The following is a 12426-nucleotide window of genomic DNA, read 5'->3' as shown; positions in this document are numbered from 1 at the left end:
TTTGATCTTGGTCTCTGTCTTTTGTGATTGGTGAATTCAGCATTTTACCCAATTCTCACATTGATTACCCATTCGATTAAGTGAGAGTCTATGCAAATATCTAAATGTTTGCACCTACAAGGAAGACCACAGGTGCCATGAGGAAGAGGAGTGTCACAAGCCGCCATAACCTTCTTTCACTGTAATAGCCTTCATTAAGCATTAACACCCTGCAGAATTAAAATTTTAAATCTAGCCGAGGTGTGTAGGTCATGTACACCTCCTCGTCTAACACCTACAAGGACAGGAAATAATGCTCTTCCTTTCCTTCACTCATCAAAAGGGTTAAAACTGCAGCCATCTATGGGGTCTGCAAACTCCAGCAGTCAATATACTCATTATACTGTACACTACTGAAATGAACCTGTGGGTCCTATTCAGTAGGAAATAGATTACATATACTACCGTTTGTGTGCAAATGTTCAATAAATGGAGGAGCACTAAGTCATATCAATAAAGACAGCAGGTGCTCAGTCGTACTTAAGAAATGCACACCTCTAACTTTACATGTGCTTTTAGTTAGTTTAACCCTTAAAGAGGACCTTTCACCATATCCGGGCACAGGCAGTTCTATATACTGCCAGAAAGCTGACAGTGCGCTGAATTCAGCGCACTGTCGGCTTTCCCGATCTGTGCCCGGTGTGAAGAGCTTACGGCCCGGTACCGTAGCTCTTCTATGGTCAGAAGGGCGTTTCTGACCATTAGCCAGAGACGTCCTTCTGCCTCGCGGCGCCAATCGCGCTGTGCTGTGGAGCCGGGAGGAACGCCCCCTCCCTCTGCTCACACAGCTTGTCCGTAGACGAGCATTAGCAGGAGAGGGAGGGGGAGTTCCTCCCGGCTCCACAGCACAGCGCGATTGGCGCCGCGAGGCAGAAGGACGTCTCTGGCTAATGGTCAGAAACGCCCTTCTGACTGTAAAGCGCTACGGTACCGGGACCGATAGCGCTTTACACTGGGCACGGATCGGGAAAGCCGACAGTGCGCTGAATTCAGCGCACTGTCAGCTTTCTGGCAGTATATAACACTGCATGTGCCCAGATATGGTGAAAGGTCCTCTTTAAGTACTGTCATGGTGTCTATCATACACTACTACTAAAGACATATTATTATGCTAGAAACCATGATGGTACTTAACGGTTAAGTGTGATTGAGCCTGAGAAAAAGCTGCGTTTCTGGGGGCTACACGGTGGCTCGGTGGGTTAGCACTGCAGCACTGGATCCTGGTGTTCAAATCCCGCCAAGGGCAAAAAAACCATCTGCAAGGAGTTTGTATGTTCTCCCTGTGTTTGCATGGATTTCCATTCCATATTCAAAAAAAAATACATACTGATAGGAAAAAAATGTACATTGTGAGCCCTATGTGGGACTCACAATCTACATTAATAAAAAAAAAGCAAAAAAAAGCTGTGTTTCTGTAATGTCAGGCCTCAGCTTAAAAGTGTAGGAACCATGATGGTAGCACCTGTGGAATATATAAATATATAATTCCTTAGCACAAGGTAATTAACTCCTTCCCACCTTAGTCTTTGTTCGGTTTGTGATTTTTTTTTACAGTGTTCACTGTATATGATAAATATTTTTAGAGTTCAAACGTTTTCAGGAGTAGTGATACCTAAGGCCCGATTCACATCTGCGTTTGGTATTCCATACTGCTTGGGACCCCCTGAACAAAAACCTATATGCATAAAAAGCGGTTATCTCAGAAAACTCTCTGACTCCATAGACTATAACTGGGGTCCGTGTGGTTTCCGTTCAGTTTCTGCATGAAATATGCAGAGAGAAAAGTGCTTCCCTCCTCTCCTGGACTCCATTGCAACTACTTGCTATTTTTGGCCCCCCTTCAATGACGTCACAGACTAGATTACACCAGCATCATTTTGCATCGTGACGCCGGCCTGACTCATCATGTATCAGAACAGAGACCCAAAGACTGCATGGACTTGCACCGGAGCCCGGGAGAGGTAAGTAACACTGTTTTTTTTTTTTTTTGTTTTTTTTTAAATCATTCACCACCCCTTGGCCTTCAATCTTGGAAGTCTAAAGAAACCCTTGAGTATAATGATAGCAGTATTTGATGGGGTTAGTCACTTACTGATCCCAATCCTGCTCATGGTCACCTCCACTTCCCCTTCTTCCCACCAGGTGTCCCATATCATGTCGCTGGAATGCACAATGCATTATGCAGGACTGATGGGGAAGCTAAAATGACCAAACAGGGATCAGTAAGTAAATATGGCCCATTACCTGCTAGGAGTTAAAAAAAAATAAAAAAAATTAAAAGCGGGGACAACATGGTGGCTCAGTGGTTAGCACTGCAGCCTTGCAGTACTAGAGTCCTCGGTTCAAATCTCACCAGGTACAACATCTTCAAGGAGTTTGTATGATCTCCCCATATTTGTGTTGATTTCCTCCAATTCTACAAAGACATACTTAAATGAAAGGAAAAAAAAAAGGACATTGCGATCCCTATAAAAATAAAGCATGAGCCCACCAGGCCCCCTAGGATCGCGGGCCCCATGGAAGGCGCTACCTATGCTACTGAATATGTGGTTTTAAATACTAAATCTGACAATTTTCACTCTTTCAACTAAGCATAACTCATTTATTATAGACTGACATTTACCAATAATATAAATATAGGGGATTTCTTTGCATAAATTGCCTCATTTACACCACAGTCGAAACAAAGTTTTACAATAGAAGGTAGCACTTCTATAAATAAAGCTAACGCTGACCACAGAAGATGTTACAGCTTATACACTCCCTCTCTGCAAAGAACATGTCTAGAAACTCTACCTTATGCCCCCTGCAGCCGACAGTTTGCACAGTCAGTGTGTTATACAATCCAAAAATAGAAGAAAACCTGGCACTCACCATTAGAAGAATGTGATAAAAATTCCAAATTTTATTTAAAAAATCCATGTTTAAAATACATACGGGAGGAGGCACGCCTGTGGAGGAAGAGCGACAGCTGTTTCATGCAGATAGCACTTTTTGGGCCCGTTCACACGGAGTAAATGTGCGTGTATTTTGGCAAAATACACGTGTAAAAAATACATGTATAAAAATAAGACTCCCATTGACTTCAATGACATTTTACATGTGTATTTTGACGTGTATTTTGTTGTGTATTTTGACGTGTTTTTTATACGTGTAAAAAATGTCATTAAAGTCAATGGGAGTCTTATTTTTACACGTGTATATTTTACACGTGTATTTTGCCAAAATACACACACGTTTACTCTGTGTGAACGGGTCAAGCTCAGCTGATTGCTGAATTTGAAAAAGTGCTATCTACATGAAACAGCTGTCGCTCTTCCTCCTCAGGCGTGCCTCCTCCCGTATGTATTTTAAACATGGATTTTTGCAATAAAGATTGGAATTTTGATCACATTCTTCTAATGGTGAGTGCCCAGTTTTCTTCTATTTTTTGATTGTATATGGACTTTTTCTGCTTGCTGTGAACACCACCAGTGAATTGTATGGAGTTTACCCCTTATCCTCCATAGAACAGCTTGCATGGACTCATTAGAGCCACCTCACTCTTCATATTGACAGTCAGTGTGTTATCTAGGTTTTTTCCCGGGTAGCACACTGAACCATTCATTTCTATGGGCCAGTACACAGAACTGTGAATTACATGGTCATGTGTGCGGGCAACAAAATATAGAACAGGTTCTATCTCTGTCCTATTTTGCAGCCCTTCTTCCATGGCTCCTATTCATTTAATGAAAAGGGCTGCAGAAGCACTGCCCGTGCACCGCCTGTGCCTTTAATTCATGGCTGGCGGGAAGCACATGATTGTATGCAACTGGCCTTAGACCTCAATGAGTTATCTCCAAGCTATTGCTGCCAGTCATGAGATTGTTGTAAAGCATATCACTAAATGATGTTAACATAACAGCATGGCGTAACTACTGGGGTAGCTACCGCTGCGTTTTTCCCCCGAGTATAATGATCAGAGGTCCAGGAAGGGCAAGAGATCAAAAAAGACCCCAGAGTATAATAATTGTTCATGGGTGTCCACAGTGGAGCATAATACAGTGTGCAGGGGCCACTATGGGACATAATATTGTGTGCAGGGGCCACTATGGGACATAATATTGTGTGCAGGGGCCACTATGGGACATAATAGTGTGTGCAGGGGCCACTATGGGGCATAATACTGTGTGCACGGGCCACTATGGGGCATAATACTGTGTGCAGGGGCCACTATGGGACATAATAGTGTGTGCAGGGGCCACTATGGGACATAATACTGTGTACTGGGGCCACTATGGGGCATAATACTGTGTGCAGGGGCCACTATGGGGCATAATACTGTGTGCAGGGGCCACTATGGGGCATAATACTGTGTACTGGGTTCACTATGGGGCATAATACTGTGTGCAGGAGTCACTATGGGGCATAATATGGCGCAGGAATGTGTGTGTGTGTGGGGGGGTCGGTTGGGCTATTCAGCGGGCATTGGTTGGGGGCCCCATGTCAAAAGTTCGCCACGGGGCCCCGCCGTTCCTAGTTATGCCACTGTATAACAGGGAAAAGCTCAAGCAAGATGGTGGCCCCCATAATAATTAGAAAAACAGATATAGTACACTATCTGGGTTTAATAAATAACTGTCCACTGTACAACTCCTTAAAATGCACAGTTTAAGGGTTAATTTATATCAAGTATCTAACATAACATATCTAGCATAGTGAAATCAAATGAGAGAAAAGGTTGCGAATTGGCATGGATTATAAAAAACAAACAAACATTAATAAAGGGTTAGTATGGGGCCCGGTGACAGCCGCTACCGCTGCACTTTTTTTTTTTTTCTTTAATAGGCCGTTAACGGGCCCTATTTGCTTACCTCTCCAGGCTCCGGGCAGGCTTCAGGCCTGACGTCACATGACCGGGGCCTGTACCCTTATGCGTTGCAACGCAGGCCCTGAGTCATGTGACGTCCCATACGTTATTGAAGATGGCCGACATCATTGGGGAGTGCAGCAGAGTTTTTATGTTTGTATTCCCCCCCCCCCAGTCCGATTATTATACTATGTGGTCTGAAAAGACCCCAGAGTATAATAATTGTTCATGGGTGTCCACAATGGGACCTAACACTGTGTGCAGGGGCTACTATGGAGCATCATACTATGTGTGCAGGGGCCACTATGGGACATCATACTGTGTGTGCAGGGGTCACTATGGGGCATAATACTATGTGCAGGAATCCGAGGGGGGGGGGGTTGGTCAATTGGTCAATGGTCAATTTTAGACATATTTGTGAAAACCATATTGGCTAAGGCCCCACTGGGCGGAAACGCAGCAAAAAACACAGAGTAAAAAAACGCAGCGAAAACGCTGCGTTTTCTGTCGCGGAGAAAAACATGTGTTTTTCATCGCATTTTACAGTTTTGTGCTGCAGAAATTCATATTAGTTTTCTGTTGAGTTTTTCATCGCATTTTTTGCTCAAGTTTCTCATGTGCAATAAAGGTAATTGAAAGGATATGTTGAAAATCTTAAGGAATTATGGTCCTCTGCTATTTAGGCTGGGGCCCCAGTGGCCAGAAAAGTGCAAACATTGCGGCGTTTTACAGTACTTGGAAAGTGGATGGGATTCATGCGAATCCCACGCCCATTTTGCGGAAAAAATCGCAGCACGGACACTCTGCGATTTCCAAAACCGTCACAGTTTTGAAAATCGCAGCATGTCAATTATATCTACGGAAACACTGGCGGCTTTTCCCTAAATATAATTGTATCAGAAAATTAGCGGAGGAAAACTCAGTGAACTTTCTGTTCAAAGTGCTGCAGGAAGAACCGTAATGGAGTGTTAGCATCTTGTCGTGCAAATACAGCTGTATTTTCATTTGTTGGAGACGACAAACAATCTTCTGAATATACCAATGTACTTTAATGTATTTGAGGAGCATGCCTCGCCACACTGGACATCAGGTCACACTGCTAAAGACATACAAAGGGAATTAACTGTACACACAGCAGTGAAATTACAGTCTTCAGGAGATCATTTCACTATGTAAAGTTTTTTTTCAGGTAATCCAAACTGGTTGGTGGGCTAAGTAGATTGCACTAGTTTTTTTTTGTTTGTTTTTTAAACCCTTAACTTTTCATTGTAGTTGTTTCCATATTTGAGATACACAGTTTTGGGTTTTTGATATTCAAAGCTGCAGTGTAAGTTATTGGCGCTCGTTAAATTTTTATTTATTTATTTATTTCTATAATTTTACACATTGCTCCCCTATAACAATGATGGCAAACTTTTAGAAGCCGAGTGCCCAAACTTCAACTCCAAACCCACTAAATTATCGCACAGTACCAACACGGCAATATAACCTTAAGGCTAAGGCATACATGACGTCCCGCTGCAATAAAGCGCTGTGGGAAAATCCGCGGCGGCAACGCATCATGGTTCTTTCCACAGTGCTTTAGACAGAAAGTTTGAGATTTTATCTTGTGACCTTTAGTGTCCGTTTGTGTCCTTCAGGGTGGGTTCACACCTGTCCTCGGTCTCCGCTTTGTGGGTTTCCGTCTTCTACTGACAGGAGATGGGAAACTCAGCAGATAGTGCCCCCCCTGTGAGCGCACATGAGCGTTTTGTGGTCTCCGCAGCAAAACCATTTGTTTTTTTAACCGGACACAATGTCCGACTTTGTGTCCGGTAAAAAAAAAAAACGGTTTCACCGTGGAGTCCAGAAGGACGATAACAGGCAGACACTTTGCATACCCATTCTTGTGCGGACATTAGCATCGGACACTAGCTGTGTCCGTGACATTTTGCATTGATTTAAATGGCCATCGGGTGCGTTCTTTTACTGTCCGTGGGTGTCCTTAAGTGTCCGTTCCCAAAGATGTCCGACTTTTCAAGCGGCAGCAAAAACCGACATGTTGGGTTTTGCCGTCCGCTTGAAAAGTCATGTCAGTGTATGCACTAGTGCAATATTAATATGATAATCAGACGCTGAGTCGATCTGATTGGTATGTCTGAGCGCCTTGGTAATGAGGTCTATGAGGTCTGCGCATGCACAAGTTTGACACACTAGTATGGAGTATTGTGTAGTTTACATTTTAGTTTGTAATAAAATTGGATTTATTCATATATCAAAGAGGATCAGTTACCACTGGCTACATGCCGTTTGAAGGTTTGCACCATAGTGCATAAAATAAGGGTGTAGATTACCTTCTCGTATATAAATTGACCACATTGACACACGTGCAGTATGCCTGATGAATATCTTTACCTGAATGCAAACTTCAGTCTATCAGATGTGTTTTGTCTAAAACTAACTGACTAAAGGTGAGTACTCATCCAAAAGTTGTACGGTAAATTGGATACATCACCCTATCAATATTACCCTATGAGCACTTTGTATCTTTCTTTTATGTGTCAATTCCACATTAGCCTGCAAAATATGTACACAATTACTGACAGCAAAAACATAAAAAAAATGCTTTGGAATTGAATCACAAGGCACATTATACAATTATACATTATACAATCATGTACATAGCATTGGTGTTATGATATTGCCTGAGGAGCAATTTCCAAAAATTCTGAAACTGGTTGATACCAGAGAGCAGTAGAACAAGCTACCTAAATTCTACACAGTGCTAGGAGATTTAGAGTCTAAGGTTGCTCAGATGACTTCACGAAAGCCTGTATCAAGGTTATGCAGTGTTTGCAGAATTTGAGGCCCAGGTTATTGCCCCAGAAGCTTAGAGTAAGATTTAGATGCCATCTTAAATTGAAATCAAAGCTAGAATCCACAAATATACTCACAATGCATCAAACCATGTCTTAAAGCAACAGTAACAAGCAGGAATGTAGTGAGGAGAACAAATACTAAGAATCCTCAAAATTGGACAACCACTCTACATTCAAGGACTAAGTTATTGGAAAGCAGCAACCCATTGTAGGGAACCCAGAGCCTGGGAATAGTATTAGTAGTACTTACATTTGTCATGGTGGCTTGTTGACTCAACCAATTCCTCCAGCTCTACAACTCTACCCACCTGCCATGTTTATGATGGTGGTGGGTTTTCACCCAAAGGCATATCCTAATGGTCTTCTACCCTTTTGAGCCAGATGGGGGTTGCATATGATGTCGCAGGAATTAAGACTCTGGAGACTTTATAGTTACAAGGAACAGTTCACACATAACTTGAATAACCAATGCAATTAAACAACCAACTGCTTCTACAGCAATGGAGTTACAATTCTGACTCAGAGGTCCACTGTGGATATGGGGTAAGCTTGGTGGATGGAAGTTCCATAAGCCTTTCCTTGGATCTGTCTCTTTCTCCCTCTCACTCAATGGATGCAAATCTCTTTATTTTCTCTCTATCCCAGATTCCCTTTTCATCCTGTGGCTTGGCTGGGTCAGTGGTCTAAGGCCCTAGTTAGGAATGTGCTTAGACTCTACAAAAGGCAGTTGGCTAACTCCAAATATTCTAATGAAGGCATCTCTCTACTTCCTGTCTTGGGGATGCAGTGTAGTTTCAGTGGTACTCGGTAAAAGCTTAGTTCACACACAACCTCCCTTTTAGTAAGCTGGCAGAAGGCTCTATATCTTATCCCACTTTCTAGAACTTGCTAGACAGTAGCTACCATTAGCTCCGTGCACCAGCCCATTTAAGGGGCCAATTCATCAAAACATTACAAACAAAATTACATACATATGGTCTATAAACAAAAACGCAAGATAAACAGTGCAATAAATACAGGGTTACGTAGTGACATAGAAGATGGCGTTGGAAGAAAACATAGGTCCATCAAGATAAGATAATCCTTTAATTGTCCCACCATGGGGAAATATCATTGTGTTACAGCAGCATGGTAATACAGATACAGGATAATAAGCAGTAAATATGTTACAGAAGTAGACACACATATGCTGAGAAAAGAAAAAAATATACTAGGAATCCATAGCAACTAAGGAAGAAAAAGAAAGAAGGAAGACTTCAGAGTCATTTAGTTCTCTGTACAGAGTGGTCTCGCTTGGTCAGATGTAGATTATGTAACCTGACTGCAGTTGGGAGTAAGGACCTCTGATAAATCCAACCTATAACCCTACAGTGTTGTTCCAGAGGAAGGCAAAACACCTCTTATGGTTGATATCAATTGCCCGGGGAAATATCAGGGGAAAAATTCCTTTCCAACTCCAAATTCGGCAATCAACTGGATCCTGGATCAACTTGTCTTTATCAAAATCTAAAACTTATAACTCACAATATTTTTCCATTCAAGAAAGGCATCCAAGCCCTTTTTGAGCTTCACCATTACCAATTCTTGTGGCAGTGAGTTCCATAGCCTCTCTGCTCTTACAGTAAAAAATCCTTGTCTATGTTGCTATGGATGTCCCATTGTCACTGTTACAGGGCCTATATGTAAAAAGAACATTAGAAAGTTCTTTGTATTGTTCCTTCACCATGCTTTCCGATTCTCTAGATCCCCTTGTATTATTCTACTATTCTCCTCAGTTTTGATTATTTTACAGAGTTTATTAGTATGTGCAAATATGGACCCTCTGCTCTGTAAACCCTACACTGAGTCATTAAGAAACATATTAAACAGGAGAGGACACAATGCTGAACCCAAAGCTTTAGTTAAATCTGCCCTTCTTCACAAATAGTGCATTGACCACTGAAAACTTATGATCTCATTAGATGAAAGGGGTATTCCCACGTTGCATACTCACCAGTCTTCGTTGCTGTAAAATCTTCTGTCTTCCTGCCTTGTTGCGTCATTGGTGGGCGGGTTACATATGCAAAGCCAGCGGCGAGATGCCGCTGGCCCTGTGTGCACGCTCATAGATGATGAGACCAGTCTAGCCTTCACAATGCGAATACAGACCCGGCATCCGCTGTAATAGAGAGGCGGATGCCGGGGAGGGTTAGATGCCGGCACAGGTGCCTGCAACATCGCTATGCTCCTGCCCTGCATGAAGCCAGCAGCGGCAGGAGCGATGCTGTTATTCCGCTCCTCCGTCCCCCCCCCCCCCTGGATTAGCAGCATCGCTCCTGCCGCTGCTGGCTTCATGCAGGGCAGGAGCATAGCGATGTTGCAGGCATCTGTGCCGGCGTCTAACTCTTCTCCGGCATCCGCTGTAATAGAGAGGCGGATGCCGGGTCTGTATTGGCGGCACCCCCCCTCCAGGCTCGCTCCCGTGCACTTAGCCCCTCCTCCCTCCCCCCTGAGAGCAGCAGATACATCACTTGACTTATGACCAGATAAGTCAAGGGATGTGTAAAAAAAAAATGAATACAGTAAGATAGTGGACAAACAAAGCAGTTTTGCTGAAGCAATGTATTTAGGAAAAGTCTTACATTCACATTAACAAGCAGTATAGATAGGATTCTTGTGATGGGACAACCCCTTTAAGGATAGAAATACGTGATAACGTTGTGTACCTACATTTTATTTAAAGTGTGTCTTAAAAATAATATTAGCTCTTTTAAACCATGTAGTTTTAAAGAAGAAGGTATTCTGACAGGATGTTATGTGGCGCACAAGGTGGCTATTTACTTATTACACCCCACAACAGCAATAACGTTTTTGTTCGTATCCCATCTGTTGAGATTTTGCTCCTATGTGAGAACAATCATTATCAAATGAAACAACTTCTATCCAATTAACCCTTAAATAGTTCACAAAGCCACATGTTCCCTTGTGTGCTCAGCTGCACTTTGACCTTCTTCGAAATAACCATTTAGTTTTGAAAAACATACATGTACTCTTCTGATGTGTCCAATTAGGATATGCTACCTGGAGATCTGTGTCCCGCACATGCACACTTATAAGTCTCATTACAAATGCAGTGTGAGGTTTCATAAATAACATATTATATGTTATTTAATGTTTATCTCTCATTTCATCCCCTATCCAGGACATGCATCTGATGGATCTGGGTTTGGCTCCCCAGCAATCAGCAACCCAGTGGACATTGCAAAGTTGCTTTGTGATCCTTATACACTGCACTGTACCAATATATGAATAGGTTACTTGTTAAACAGTATGTTTTCTCCTTACATGGGGCTGTACCTCTGTGATTGGGGAGGTCTCAGCTATTAGTAAATTCCATCCAGCAAGTTCTGGAAAGTAGAAGGAGACCAGAAGTATCCTTTGAACTTCTATACAGGAAGGTTTCAAGTGTATGGAGCTAAAGCTGACCTATAGAGATTCAGGCATGGAATAAGAAGCCGCCTAAGACAGAGAGAGAAAAGTTTGCAGTAAACAAGTGCAATAAAAGTGTCTGAGGATAAGTAAAACAAGTGCTTTAGCGTTTTGACCTTGCCTGGCCATAGGACAACTTCCATAGGACAACTTCCAAATTGAGAGATTAAAGGGGCTCTATCATTGGCAAAAGTTATTTTTAACTAATCACATACTTGCATAGGCTTTAGAAAGGCTATTCCACACATACCTTTTGTATGTAAATTGCCTCAGTAGATTTTGAATAAGTCTGTTTTTATTCATATGCTAAAGTGGACTGAAAGTCTCTTCGCGCACTGTCTTCTGTAAATACAGCACAGGCTGCTTCTGATGCTGACTCCTCCTCCCTGCTCTCACACACAGTACACAGTATAGAGAGGAGAGCTGTCTGACAACTAGCATATGAATAAAAACGGACTTATTCAAACACTACTGAGGCAATTTACATACAAAAGGTACGTGTGAAATAGACTTTCTGAAGGCTATGCAAGTGTGTGCTTAGTTAAAAATGACTTTTCCCAATGATAGAGCCCCTTTAAGACAATGGTGGTTAGTGAGAGAGAGTCAAGTGCATGCTGCTGGACCTACCAGGACCTCTGTTACAAGATCTGTACCCCCATCTATACTTGAAAGCTTATAGTTACCTTACTACACTGTTTTACAAGTAAAGATATGAGTGACCGGTTTTCCTGCAACCACAAGTCTTCCTGCAACAACATCATGGGCACTCCAATCCCCATGTGGCTCAAGAGGGCTGAAGACTATCAGGGAATGCTCTGGTGGAAGACTACCACCACAATCAGATACAAGGTACACAGCTTCAGCTGTGCACCAGCCCAGAAGCAGAGCAGGAGGAACTGGTCCACAAGCCACTGTGACAACTGCTGTTTCTACTACTCCCACAGCCACTGAGTTCCCTCCAATGGGTTCTTGCAACTTCAGGTTCCCCTATGTGCTACACGCTACACACAATTCACATGGAACATTAATGGGAACTTACAGGCCCCTGTTCTCATGATTACTTTGAGTGCAAGTGGTCTAACCTCCAGTGATCTATCAGGCAGCAAAAGTTCATTGATCAGAAAAACTCCTTAGACTAAGGCTTAACATAGTAAGTAGAGATGAGCGAACACTAAAATGTTCGAGGTTCGAAATTCGATTCGAACAGCCGCT

Source organism: Leptodactylus fuscus, chromosome 3 (assembly GCF_031893055.1).
Source record: "Leptodactylus fuscus isolate aLepFus1 chromosome 3, aLepFus1.hap2, whole genome shotgun sequence".
NCBI lineage: Eukaryota > Metazoa > Chordata > Amphibia > Anura > Leptodactylidae > Leptodactylus > Leptodactylus fuscus.
This window is presented reverse-complemented; position numbering follows the sequence as displayed.